A 15008-nucleotide genomic window follows, 5' to 3' on the forward strand; every position below is an offset into this window, starting at 1 on the left:
AGAACTACAACCTTCCTTGATGATTAGATTCCCTACAGTGTGGAAACAGGCCCTTTGGCCCAACCAATTCACACTGACCCTCCAAAGAGTAACCCACCCAGACCCATTTTCCTCTGACTAATGCACCTAACACTATGGGCAATTTACCATGGCCAATCCACCTGACCTGCACATCTTTGGACTGTGGGAGGAAACCAGAGCACCTGGAGGAAACCCACACAGACATGGGGAGAATGTGCAAACTCCACACAGACGGTCACCCAAGGCTGGAATCGAACCTGGGTCCCTGGTGCTGTGAGGCAGCAGTGCTAACTGCTGAGCCACCATGCCATCCCTTCAAGCCTCATTTAGAATTCTGTGTGTTTGAATGAAATCAGTTGATATCTGTGTTCCTGAAACTCCAGCATCTTGCAAATCCCCAATTATAGTAATTCCACCACTGTTGATGTGCCTTCCCCTGCCTAGACACTAAACTGTAAAGTCTCCTCCTTAATCCTCTCCACTGCTTGACCATTCTCTAGTCTTTTAGTGCATTCCTTAAAGACTACTCCTTTGGCCAAGCTTCACGTCATCTGCCCTGATCTCTCTTTATATGACTCAAATATCGTTTTGTTTCATAATCGTCACTGTGAAGCACTTTAGAACATGTTATTACATCAAAGGCACTGTATGAAGACAAGTTGTTGTTGTTGAGTGTGTGGCGGGGGACACACAGTCTTGCTAATGGACGCGTTTGTCAAATGGTCGAGCCAGACGCTTGCTATTTAATTACTGTTTATTAAGGAGCAGAACAAGTAAACAGCAGCAGATGGTGATGGCTGCAGTGTTAGACACAGTGTTGAAGAATGTATGTTGAACTGTTCAAAGCCAAATAGATTTTGATATTGGTTAAGTGTTATTATTTTACTGCATCTCAGTGATTTTCAAACTGCACTCCGGCTGAAAAAGAGATGAATCGTCTGAAAACACCAACACACGCTTGGGGACTCTCTACAAATACTGACCCACTCCCGGGGACCCTTAACCCCGGTAAATACTGACATACAGCTGGACACAATGCATAAATTGGCCAACTCCCAAAGAACGTCTGCAGATATTAATACATATATTAATACACTCGGAAGTAAGGTGCTTTTTTTCTTTGTAATGGGCCAGCTACAAATCCCTCAAGAACCATTTTTATTTTTCCGTGGGCAGTTTACAATTTGAAAGTCATAACTTGCATTATGCAGGCCATTTCCTGTGATTAACCTACGGAGTTATTTTAAACTGCTTTTCTTTTTCTTTCAATGGGCGATATATTCCAGTTTGTTGAGCGGTTTGCATGTCAGCGTCTTCGAAAGATTTCCCAGAGCCGGGGTGGCAGGCTGGGAGTCCCGGACTGGGAAGGAGGGGAGAGGGGGGGAAGGGGCTTCGAGTCAGGATAGTTCCCGGTGCGTTCCTGCCGATGGGAAAGGAAGGGGACTGGCTTCAGGAACAGAGCAATAACAAAATGTTCAAATTATGTAAACTGCAAGTGAGTGAAATAGTATGAGATGAAAATGATCCACTGTGCAGTGGATCCATAGGGTGGAACGTGCCAATGGTGCAATGACGTAATGCGCAATTGTCGAGTGTGCAAATGGTGCAACAAGGTCAGATACAGTGGGTTCACTAAAGGTAATTACACAAGTGGGTAATGGGGGGGGGGGGGGTAATGGTACAGTGATAATTTACTTGGACGAGTGATGCATAACACAGACAAATGTTTTGGGGATGTGGGTGCAAATCTCCCCAGGGAAGATGGTCAAATTTCAATTCAGTAATTTCTAAAATTAAAAACTAATCTAATGTTGACCATGTGATCGCTGGCAATGATCGTTTCGAGTGGGCAGTGAATGGTCCAGTTCGAGGCGATTTCATGAATTGTGAGCCCTCGCCCAATCCGCCGGGTATGCGAAGCCGCCAACTCACTGAAACCGGGCTCCCAGCAACAGGGTTAAGAGAAGGCTTAAAAACGAAAGGCCGGGGTCACAGTCCACATCAATGCAAAGGGGGGAGGGGAGGGTTGGAATTTCCTTCCATCATATTGGCTTGCTGGCCTGGCTCCTTTATTTTGGTGGTGCTGCATATGAAAGCGCCAGCGGCCACCTTTCTGCAGTGGGGCAGCACATGGCTCCAGTGTTGGCGGCTCTCTGATAAAGGAGAAAGTGAGGACTGTAGATGCTGGAGATTAGAGCTGAAAATGTGTTGCTGGAAAAGCGCAGCAGGTCAGGCAGCATCCAAGGAGCAGGAGAATCGACATTTCGGGCATGAGCCCTTGAAGAAGGGCTCATGCCCGAAACGTCGATTCTCCTGCTCCTTGGATGCTGCCTGACCTGCTGCGCTTTTCCAGCAACACATTTTCAGCTCGGCTCTCTGATAAAACCCGGCTCATTACTGGGTAGGCGACTACAGAGGAGGCCACCTTCCAGATCAATGCTTCTCAGCTCGCCCTCCCTTTAAAAAGCAAAGTCAGTTTGGCCGTGTTGTCAGGCTCTCAAGGCTTGTAGCAAAATGTTGTTATGGTCCCGTACAAATATTGAAACACTGGCAGAGACCCACAGTAATATTGACAAAAATGGTAAAATAAAATTTGATTTCTTGGTTATAGTTTACTAACTTGCCTTGTGTCGCTGCTCACTCGGAACGGTCAATGCCAGTGGTCACATAGTCAACATAGAACAGTACAGCACAGTACAGGCCATTCGGCCCTCGATGTTGTGCTGACCTTTTATCCTACTCTAAGATCAAAGTAATCTACATATCCTTCATTTTACTATCATCCATGTGCTTATCCAAGAGTCGCTTAAATGTCCCTATTGTATCTAACTCTACCACCACTGCTGGCAATGCAATCCACGCACCCACCACTCTCTGTGTAAAGAAGCGACCTCAGATATCTCCCCAAAACCTTTCTTCAATTATCGTAAAAATATGCCCCCTTGTGATAACCATTTCTGCCCTCGGAAAAAAAGTCTCATCATCTTGTACACCTCTACCAAATCGCCTCTCACTCTTCTTCACTCCAATGAGAAAAGTCTTACTCAACCTTTCTTCATTAAACATGCTGTCCAGTCCAGGCAGCATCCTGGTAAAATCAACATTGGATTAGTTTTTAATTTTAGGATTTACTGAATTGAAATTTGACCATCTGCATTGGGGAGATATACATCCAAATCCCCAGAGTATTTGGTCTGTGATTTAAATTCATCGTCCAAGTAAACGGTCGCTGCACCATCACCTCTCGCCACCCCCCCGCCCCCCCCCCCCACAACACACTTTTGTATTTACCTTTAGTGAACACTCTGTATCTGACCTTGTTGCACCATTTGCACATTACGTCATTGCGCATTGCGTCATTGCACCATTGGCACGTTCTATCCCATGGACCCACTGCACAGTGGATCATTTTCATCTCACACTACTTCACCAACTTGCACATTACATAATTTGACTACTTTGTTATTCCTCTATTTATAGTTTTCGTTGCACAATTTACACATTACATATTATTGCATTAATGCGCCATTGGCACACGAGATCAGTGTAGCGTATTCCCTCATTGCACCGTTTGCACGTTGCATTTTGAAGGTATCTTTATAGTACACTTAGTCACTGCACCTTGCCGTATTACAAAATTGCACAATGGCTCACTCCATCACTGTACTGACCTAATGTCTTATGTCCTTACCACTGGTGCCTGACATCATTGCCCTGCTGGTATATTAGAACAGCATCACCGACTTTCCCTCATTATTATCTGTAATTTTCCAGCTTGCTATATCTTTTTCTGCCTTGAAAACCCTCAAGTCCGAACACCATATCCAATTCTTCTCACAATTCTCACATTACACACTGACCCCAAACCACAACACCTTAAATAACTTCTGACCATATTAAAGACACATTATTCTAAGTTGTTGTTGCATCATTGTGACACAAAAGATTACACCGCTTATCTCTTCCAACCAAAAACACATCTTGTCAAACTCAGAGGAACACCTTGAAACGAGAATATAGCAAAAACTCATCTCGAAGATGTCATTACAATCTGGACTGATTACGATCTTAATAAATACATCTACCAGATAAGCTGTGATTTTTAAAAAATAAGTTTTGCAGATGACTTCAGTAAACGCCACTTAGGGAACCTGGGATGAAGTAGCAGGTTGGGGAGGAAAGAAATGAACTGGGATTTCCAGCTTTCGTCATGTTGGTAAGTGCGTGTTTGCATAAACACTGAGAACGCTAGAGGAATTCAGCAGGTCTGGCAACATCCCGAAGTTCTGAGGAACATTCAGACTGTAGTCGAAAGTTAACTCTAGATCTCTCTCCACAGACGCTGCCAAACTTGAGTTTCTCTCGCATTCTCTGTTTGTTTCAGATCGCCACCACCTGCAGTATTTCGCTTTTGTTCAAGTCTATGTTGGGAGTTCTTCTACTCTCTAATGCTTCCTCACTGTTGGAAAGCCTATCAGTGCTTACTGCCTTGATTCCCAGATGAAGAATGGCCATCTGGTGAGGCGGGGCGGTAGCTGTCTGTTTGTACCCAACAAGATAAAAAGGAGAGAAAACTGGAGGTCGAAAAATATTCTAAAGTACGTTTCTACTTTCCGGTAATAGTGCCTCCTGGTAGGTCAGCTATCAACACATATGGAACTACATAAAATAAACGCTACAAATCTGGGCCATTTAACCCCATCGATATTAATGTTTATGTTACCTACCAGTCCACTCGCTCCCTCTACATCTTTCCCTATCAGTTAATCCTGTTTTCCCATTCTACCCTACCCCCCCAAAATATATAGATGCCATTTACCTAAATTGGCCCATGGGGTAGCAAGTTCCATGTCTGAACCACTTTCTGGGGAATTAGGTTTCGCTGACATTTGTTATTGTACATGTCAGCGACTGGCTATCTTATATTCAGGACTCCTCGAATAGGTCTGCGCACAAGAAGAATCTACTTTCAAAGAAAACAACGTAGAACTGCAACGCGGGTATTATGGCAACGTGAAGGGGACACAGAGAGCTTAAACCAGTTATGGAAACTAGAAAGAAAAAAAGAGAGGCACAAGTAAGATACATTAAACAGGTCGATGATCCGGACAGATTAGGAAAGATGGCAGGTATTTTTTGCACAGGAGGAACTCCCGTGTACTTTATTAAATCCAAACAAAAATGAAAGCGTCGTATGTTTCTTTTTGTATTGTCTGAAAATTCCACTGATACGAACAGCGGCTTTTTTTTGGGGGGGGGGGGGTACAAATGATGGGAAAATGCTCATAAAACGTCCCTGCGTTCCTGCCTCTCCAAAACAGTGATGCAAAACTTATTCCCCCTCTTCCACTAATAAGAACACAACCCCACTATTAACATCGAATGGAATTTCAATTTTGAATGATACTGCCTTAATTTGTGTTCAAAGTGTCTGTTTTAACTCCCAGGTGGGAGAGGGGGGGGGAATGTTTCAGGATAATGTTGACTGCAGGAGTCGGAATAATCTTAAATCTCGGATTCCCAAAGATTCTCCTTCTTAACATCGAATTTCTCTGGAATCGGTGTTATTATTGCTCCAACCCAACTCACTCCATTTTCTAACATTCGGGAATAAACACTGGATTGGGAAGACTTGGGCAGAGTGTGGGGTGTCAGCGTCTAATGAGGTTTAAAGGATTCACGACCGCTTATATTTTGGTTCTGATTATACTGGGACCTGTCATTGTATTTTAAGACATCTCATAAAACCGAATATGTCAGGTGAGGTACCAGGGCTTGAATGGGGCTTGTTTTTGTAAACAGAGCACCCGTTCAAAACCTAAAGCTCAAGTATTCTGTGTTGGGAAGTAAAAGGGTTAATTAGAAATGCATAGCCCCCACCTCTGGGGAGGGAGAAGAACAGAAAAGGAAACGGAGATTGTGGGACCCGGCTCGCCTACCTAATCATCTCCTATCCCAGAACCCCCTCTCTGTTTCTCTACCCCCCGCCCCGTCTTTGTTCAGTGCGGAATCTGTTCCGCTCAGATTCTCTCCTGGTTCCAAAAAAATAATGTGTTCAAGCTTTTGCAGCGTGGTAAAAGAAAACGAAATAGCCCGAACCGTTGGAACCTGATTCCTATGCACTGAGTCGCTGAGAGACAGTGTAATCACTAAAGTAGCAGTTTAAACAAAATACTCTTAAATGATGCCTGCTGGACAAGAAGAACTTCGTCTCGTTTGTTTCCGAGTCTGGCTGTAAGTACCACAAGTCTATTAAATGCATAAACGTTAAACGATAACAAATTATTTTCGATGTTTTTTTCTCTCTCCTAATCTGCATTCATTGACTACATTCAAACGTATAGCAGTTATATTAATTTGATCAACACATTCCGCCCCCTCCCACGAAGAAAAATCAGAAATTACCACGAAAAATTATTTTGTGCAGATTTAATCAATTGCGTCGATAAAGCGTTCTACAATGATAACCTTCTTAGCACTAAATTGGCAAATATGCCTTAATGCCGCTTTTCTTTGATTTGTTTTGCTTTCCATATTGTCTTTCAAACACGAGGAAGCAGCGGGGTTAAAACGTGCGGCTGAAAATGCAGGAACTGTGCACCTTCTGTCGCAGTGGGAATACTCACCACCCCAAAACAGATCAATGTGCCTTTTGTCAGCTTGCAGATGCTCATTTATTGCTCTGTGTGTTTTAAGAAAGTTCTCTTTTCTCTCACTTGGGTTTTAAAAACCCTAAGCTGGAGAACAAGTGAAAGGTGAACGCTTGTCACAAACATTCACCCCCAATGTAAAGAACGCACAATTTTAAAAGATAACTTTCGTGCCTATCCGCTGCCCTTTCATGAAATCTTGTCGTTGTTACAGTACAAGGTTTATCATTTAAACTTTCATTGCTTGTCTTTGAAAACAACCGGAGAGCTCTACACTCCTTGACTAAACAAGGTCAGTTTATCCCAGACCGTAAAACAAAACAGATTTTGCTAACAAGTGTTGGGGTTGAGCTAAATTTTAAGATTATTTTATTTTCACACCTTGAAGTATCATTCGCGGCTTTTAAAAACCCCTAACCTTTCAGATTATAAAACTTTCTATCTGAACCTTGATACTCTGCTGGATTTGTATCTGAGGCTAGAAATCGTTAAATGTATTTCTTTCCTTTGAAATCATATTTCCCTTGCGTAATCGTCAAAGGCAATCTCATTATTCGGATGTAATTGAAGCTGCGGTCCGTTTAATAACTCAAAACATTCTTCTCAATTTCCCCTCTTTTTGGTTTGCATGGAATTAGCATCTGAAGAGAAGCCTCAATTTAAGTCATTGACATTGACGCCTATTAATATAAAAGATAGAGACCAGCTTGAATCTGTAGGTCTGTTGTTTGCTCTGTATACGGTGCTGTTAGCTTCAAAACATTACCTTAAATACTGGACGCAAAGTGTGTTCAATTATTGAAACAGTTTGAATTTAACGTTAAAATATTAAACGGAATCAATTGGAAAGAACCAGATGAGGTATGTGTAAACAAATTGTGTTTCGTTGCAATTTGTCCCTCGGATCTTCATATTCCCTTTTTATATACATATCAGTAAGAGGAACATGAACGATGTTGGCGATTAAGTCATTATTTGAATTATCTTCCTCCAATGAAGTCAATACCATGTCGTTCCCAGCTGAACAGCAGCTTGCTGCAGAATGCTGTTCCGCCCTGTGCACCAGTGCAGCTCAGACCTTGGAGGCTACAACGGTCCCCCGCCATTGGGATGGACGAATTTGTATCATCTCTGCTACCACCCAACAAAGCAGCAATGGACACAGTTTGGGAGGTGCTGAATGGGGCTTTGAGCCCGCGAGGTGACGGCAGAATTCAGTGCTCTGGAGTTGGACCATCTGGTGTCCGGTGTCAGATTTGTAGAGGACACGCGTCAGGCAGCTGACTGCAATTATTAGTCTTGTCTGAGCAACTCCCATCTCTTCCAGTATTGAAAAGACCCCTCAACCACCCAACCATTAACACCCCCTCCCCTCACACCCATCAGACTTCTGACCCGAGCTCAGCGCATTAATTTGTGCAGATGGCGAGAGCAGGCGATAGAATAAAAATTAGGAACAAAAGCGCAGTAGGGAGGTGGAAAGAGTGGAATAATTCAAAGAGTCCGCTCCAGTGCCATGACCCACAACAAACCGGTCTGTAATCTCTGGACCGGGATCAGAAAGGTGTCAAGAAAGGGGTGGGTGGGTTATGGGGGTATGTCATAAGAAATCTTAGAATTTGGTGCATCGGAATACCGCCTCCCGCTGTTCCTCACCAGGGCGCCATGACAAGGAAGAGGTCAGAGTTTCAATGCTGCAACTCTTCGATTTCTCAATTGGAAAATCTTGTTGTTATTGCGGCAGGTAGCTCTCGGTAAGGTCTTCGGCCGTTTCTACTGCGGATCATCCCGGCTTTGCGCCGTTTGTACTGCACGGAGTGGACATTCCACGGATCTCATGCAAGTTGGCGAGGCGGTTATATTACATTCCTACGACAAGAGGTCAGTCAATAGTTCAGTATTTTCAATGGACGATAAGGACCATTTAACTCGGCCTTAGTCAGTGGTAGTTTCAACAATCTATATTGTGAAAATTTATTTGGGAGTGAGGGGATGCAGGGGCATTGAGAATGTTTCTTCCGTTTAATCGCTTTCTGTTGGAAATATAGAATTGTTACTGTTCTGAAATATTCTCCCTGGTTTTGCTCTAATCTTCACATCACTGTTTTCCTTGTTCAATATCATCTGTTATAAATGTGTTTGACCATCTATCTATTTCTTTTAAATTGTTTTGGGGACATGTGCCTCACTAAAATGAATTGCTCACCTCTGGATGCCCTTGAGAAGATGATGCTGTTCCCATTTCGAAATGGCCCCGTTAATGATTCTTTCTGGTTCACAACTTGCAAGTTGCAGGGACAGTTTTAACACAGCGCAGTTACAACCCTCAGCACCACGGAGAGCGCACCGAGCACATTCTAAAGAACTCGCAGGCCGAACAATGAGGAACAACTCCCGGGTAACCCCTATGTGTGGTACATCAGGGGATTACATTTAGGATTGAAAGGGGGGCAAATTATACTTTTTATAATCAAGTCGGAATGATGGATGACTCCCTTCAACCCAAGAATAGAGTTAAATAAATTAATTGCATGTATCGATCCCCGCTTCATCTGCCTTTCTCAACTCTCTGAGGGCCGCAGGATAGAGGGTTAATTTGTAAAAATAATTGGCGTCAAGTCTATTCTGTTTTCAATCAATCATGACCCTGACACTTCGGTATACATCTATATATCTGATGGCGTGTATACATACACATACACACACACACACACACAATAACCATTTCCACACATTCATCCACACACATGATATGTGTATGTTAGCAAGGGAACATGCGCAATTTGTAGCCGCAGGGGTTGGGCCCTCTTAAATGTTTAGTTGGAGGATTAACAGATAATCGTTTCTGCTTAAATCCTTGCCGAAACAAAACATGTTTTAATCCTTGGTTAAAATTTGCAAAAAGAAAATTTCATCCCGCATCCTGCAGTCAAGTTGGAAATAACAAAATGCACCAGTTGTGATTAATTCAGGGGTTCCTGCAGCAACTGGCTGGGAATAAGTAGAAGGAGTAGATAAAAGGCAAAATCCTGGAGAGCTATATGACTATATTATGTACCTTAATGGATACATGTATTTCTACATTACAATTGATACCCTTCGTAAACTTCACTTAACTAAATATATGGAGCTGTGCACTAACCGAACAAACTCCTCAGTAGCTCAATTATAAACATCATCCGAGTTATTTGTTCGGCAGTGTGCAAGGCTGTTTCTTGTTTACCCCGCTGAATCCTTTACAATATTTGACAATTTTCCCCCAACTATTCTGAGATTAGAAGCGATCAGAATAGGCATTATTGGACAGGTGAGAAATTAATGTCAGTCGGTTTTCAAAGGCGCCTTGTTCTTTTTACAAAAAAAAACTAGAGTTGCTTTGGGTCATTCGGTTAACATTAGTTCTGGAGTCGCCGAAGACAGAGAGGAAACAGTTTCTGATCCAGGGTGACAGTCCTGAAATGCTAACTCTGTTTCTCTCCACAGTGGCTGGCTGACCCGCTGTGTTTTACCCAGCTATTTTTTTTGCTGGGGGTGGGGTGGGGGGGGGGGTGGTTTCTGGTTTCAGGAAATAGTTTATGTTGGGTGAGAGCCGTCCTGCAAGAGACAGCACTGGTGCTGACGTCAGAAGCGCCCAATAATCCTTTGGGGGTAGAGTCTGGTCCCACCAGCTGCGGTCCTGAGGCTAGGACCGAGCTGCAGTGGGATTGCAGTGAGTGGACGCGCCCCGCTTCCCCACTCAAAAAGCGACAAGCACAGCGGACGCACTGAAGTTAGAAGGTCTCCTCTTCTTTAAAAAATAAGGCAAAAATGACCACCCTCTCCAAATGAAAATACTCTTCAAGATCCACATATTCCGTCAGCAACAAACGGCAAAATGATAGCTGACCACTTTCCACGCGTTGGCTTGTTATAAATGAGGGGAGCGGTGGTGGGCTCAGGCGCATTTTGGGAGGTGAATTTCTTGGGTGAATTTTGGAGGGTGGCGATTGAGATGAATATCTGCCGCTGCTTTCAGTTGGATCTAAAATGATCGGGTAGAGGACAGAAGCGCCGTCAGTTACTGTGGGATCTTTTGTTTGGTGGTTGTGTGTGTGTGTGTGTGTGCGCGCGCGCGTCTGTGTGTGTGCGTGTGTCTGTGTGTGTGTCTATGTGTGTACTCGCGCGCGCGTGTCTGTGTGTGTGCGTGTGTCTGTGTGTGTGTCTATGTGTGTACTCGCGCGCGCGTGTCTGTGTGTCTGTGTGTGTTTTTGTGCGCGTGTGTGGCTGTGTGTGTGTGGGTGCATGTCTGTGTGTGGATGTGTGTCTGTGTGTGTGGCTATGAGAGTGTCTGTGTGTGGGTGTGTGTCTATGTGGCTGTGTGAGTGTGTGTCTGTGTGTGGGTGTGTGTGGCTGTGTGAGTGTGTGTCTGTGTGTGGGTGTGTGTCTGTGTGTGGGTGTGTGTCTGTGTGTGGGTGTGTATGTGTGTCTGTGTCTCTGTGTGTGTCTGTGTGTGGGTGTGTGGGTGTCTGTGTCTCTGTGTGTGGGTGTGTGTGTGTGTCTGTGTCTCTGTGTGTGTGTGTGGGTGTGTGTGTGTCTGTGTCTCTGTGTGTGTGTGTGTGTGTGTGTCTGTGTCTCTGTGTGTGTCTGTGTGTGGGTGCCTGTGTGTGGGTGTGTGTCTGTGTGTGTGTATTTCTCTGTAGGATATTGCGGAGCCGAAACGACCAGATGGACCGGGAACCACCTGGGACACTGCCCTACTTTCAACGCCCTCCTTTTTAAACCGAGAGACGGACGGGAGCAGTAAGGACCCACAATATTAGCTCTTCATTTCGTCGGGGCTGGAAAAAATGCATTACCCGAAAACTAAAAAAGAAACCTGCACAATTAAACTTACAAGAACGAAATCGGTGCAGCAGAGGAACAGCAGAGGCGCTTGCAGCCAGGGGAAGCTTATGCACAAACAGGTAACTGCGCAAGGGGTGGAAGCCTAGCCAAAAAACGCAATGCTACGATGCCCAGGCGGGGATTGAGCCGCTAACCCCGGGGTGTGGAGAGAGAATTCGGTTCTCACCCTCCGTGTTCACGGCGGACCTTGATTTAATTTTATACAATTAAGGCACGCGGTGAATGCCAAGGGAGGAATCGGGAACAAGGGGCAAAACAAAATCTAGACTATCCCATTAGTCTAAATTAGAAACAAAGTCCAAACTGGTAAGAAGATTTTACGCACAATATTGCTCCTCGAATGCACTCTGCATGTTTCTCGAATACAGAGGCCAAGCAATAAATGTTTCAGTGCCAGGGCAAGCTGGAGACGTGTCTCCTGCTCTCGGTGATGCGGTTTCTGAAGTGGTTTGTATAAATCTCCCTGTGACTAGATGCAGATTATATACCCAGTATGCTCCCCCCCCCAAAAAAACCCAGTCCTCCCGCGTAACTCCGAAAGCACAAAGCCGCCGAATTACAGTCTCCCGTAGCTCCCTTGCCCGCAGCATCTCGGTGCCTCGTGGGGTCCGGGATGGGAAGCGAGGCAAGAGTGTGAGCGTTTCCCCAGTCCCAGCGAGTTCAGGCTCTGAAGGGAGCATTTTCATATTTTAAAAAATCTCCGTATATATGTTGGAAGAGATGGTTATTAATTTGCACCGAACATTTTCATGTGGTCAGAGCGGATTCAGAATTAGAGCTGAACAGTAAAGCAGCAAATTAATTTGGAACTTGAATAATATTTTGTGGGTTTTATGTGTCAAATATGTTAAACCTGGAAGCTACCTGGCAGCTGAGCCCAATCAAAGTTTAATGGATTTTGTTGTCGTGCGTTTGAGATTTTTCCCGGGTCAGCGACAGACGGAGGCGCAATGGCGCACACTTGTACACAGACAGGAACACACACACACAGAGGATCTCTCACACACACACACATACACAGACTTACACTCAGACTCTAGGCAACGACACACACAGACAGACAAGGACACACACAAAGACACACAGACAGGGACATGCACACAGACAGGCATGGTCACACTTATACACAGACAGGGTCACATACACACTTACACATACCCAGGGATACACACAGGTCAGCACAATCACATTTACACACAGATGGACAGGCGGACACAAATACACACAGATAGACAGACACACTTACAGACAGAAACACACAGACAGGGACACATATATACACACAGGCAGAGGGATCGACGGACACACACACAAACAGGCACAACCACATTTATACACAGATAGTCAGACGGATACAAATATACGTACACACAGATAGACAACGCGTACAGACAGTGGTGCGCACACACTTCTACACAGACAGGGACACTTACACGAACAGGCAGGCACGTTAGACACTCATACAGACAAACAGACTTACAAAGAGGCATACAGTCACAACGCTTACACACACACTCAAACTTACAGAGGACGTGCACGCACACACAGACAGGGACACAGACAGGCACACATACAGAAGCACACAGTCAAACGTAGAGGCATACACAGAGCACAGTCAGTCAGACACACACGGAGATAGAGGAACACGAACATATGTACAGACAGAGGCGCGCGCATATACTTGCACAGACATACAGAAACACGTATCGTCTGCTGTAATAGTATAACTTCGTATTAGTAGTAAGTTCTTGGTAAATAGATAAATCCTCAACCCAAGATCCCAGAGTCTCTGATATCGCTATCCGCTGCTTCATCACAACTTTGTGAACGAGGGGAAATTGCAATGTGCATTCATTGGGACGTTGCATTACGTTAAATTCGCTACATAAAGATGAGTTTTGCTACAATCGAAATTATAATACTGCTGGTGTTACGAAAATGGCGTAAAACATCTAGCCACTCTTTGATTGTTTCAAACATGTTCCTAGTTATTGGTACTTCCATCACCAGTGTCCCCTCACAGATACAATCGGCACTGGGTTTGCTAGGTAAGAGTACAAAACTAAAACGGAACATTTAACCTGATTACTGCTCCTCGGATGCTGCCTGAACTGCTGTGCTCTTCCAGCACCACTAATCCAGAACCTGGGGATTATGTCTGCCCCATATTATGGATTGACCACAGACAGTTTTGAACGGTTTAGCTCAGAGAGGTGGCTGCGTTTTGAAATTAAACGCAGTGCTGAGACTCTCAAATACACAGTCAGCATGTTTACACAGTGGGTACCAAGCGGACCGAATGCAGCCAAATCTTGCTCTGATTATACCTGAGCTAAAACATCCTGGGATAGGCAGGGCATGAGCTGTGGGGAGAATTTATATCTTCAAACCTCATTCAAAATGAACTCGGCTAACTATGTTTATGTTTAAATTCTTTGTGTACATGCGATTCTTGCAGGCGTGCGGGCGGACTGTGCCGGACCACGTTAAATCTCAGGGTAAATTCAATCACCGAGACTTTCCGGGGCGAGTTTATGTTCTCAGCGAGTTAACGTGAGTAAAGGTGGAAGTTTTACCGAACCACATGATAATCTGGATTTTCTTTAAAAGGATCCGTAATGTACAAGGAGATTGACCAGATCTATAACCTTTTGTATGTTAATATTCAATTGTGCTTCAGGAAAGTGTGGACCGCTTCCGCTAGATTTAAGTGTCCTTCAGAGAACTGCCCTCAATGACAAATCAAAGTCAAAGGTATTTGTTGTCAACGCACGACGCAATTTGAGTTTTCATCAAAATTACCTGATTTTCTCTGTATATCGGAGCATTACTAAAAGAAACACGAGTAAGTTATACTGAGTAGGACACGGGTCCCCTTTAGTAGTTGCAACAGAAATGTTGGATAACTCTGAGACTATTTGCCTTCGATTATTTTGTTCAAATTTAATTCTAGGGGTATGCCCCTAGACCCATGGTTCAATTTGCCCCTAAAACTAACTCATCAAAAACAACAAACCAATCACTAACAACGCATGAATACGTTCCCTCTCAGCGCTAACCTTAATCCACCTAATTCACCTAATCCTTAATTCAACTAAACCCACCTCTGTCAGTAACCCTTACCTACATCTGTGACCCGATTCTCATCCCTAACCCCTGCCCATCATCACTAACTCCTGCCCCAACGTTAATCCCACCTTCATCACGAACCCAAATCCTATCAGTGATCCCAGAGCATGTTTCAACACCGTTCCTCCTACTGGTCGAACTTTACATAATGAAGGTCCTCAAAACAGAGTCTGGCTTCATCATGCACTCAGCAAAAACCGAGCCATTCATGACAATTCTCGCCGCTTCCAAGGAGAAAGTTTGCAGCGTTTTATAAGGTGTTAATGACACAGGCACGGGCAATTCGGCCCGATATGTCCAAGCCAGTGTTTCTAGACCATACAA

At 44.3% G+C, this 15008-nt stretch overlaps 1 long non-coding RNA gene across 2 annotated transcripts in view; it reads right to left on the bottom strand.

The window, feature by feature from the left end:
* The window catches only part of LOC140453503 (uncharacterized), a 179063-nt gene that overhangs the window by 149094 nt on the left and 14961 nt on the right, over positions 1–15008 (bottom strand). The window lies entirely within an intron of this gene.

Source organism: Chiloscyllium punctatum, chromosome 27 (assembly GCF_047496795.1).
Source record: "Chiloscyllium punctatum isolate Juve2018m chromosome 27, sChiPun1.3, whole genome shotgun sequence".
NCBI lineage: Eukaryota > Metazoa > Chordata > Chondrichthyes > Orectolobiformes > Hemiscylliidae > Chiloscyllium > Chiloscyllium punctatum.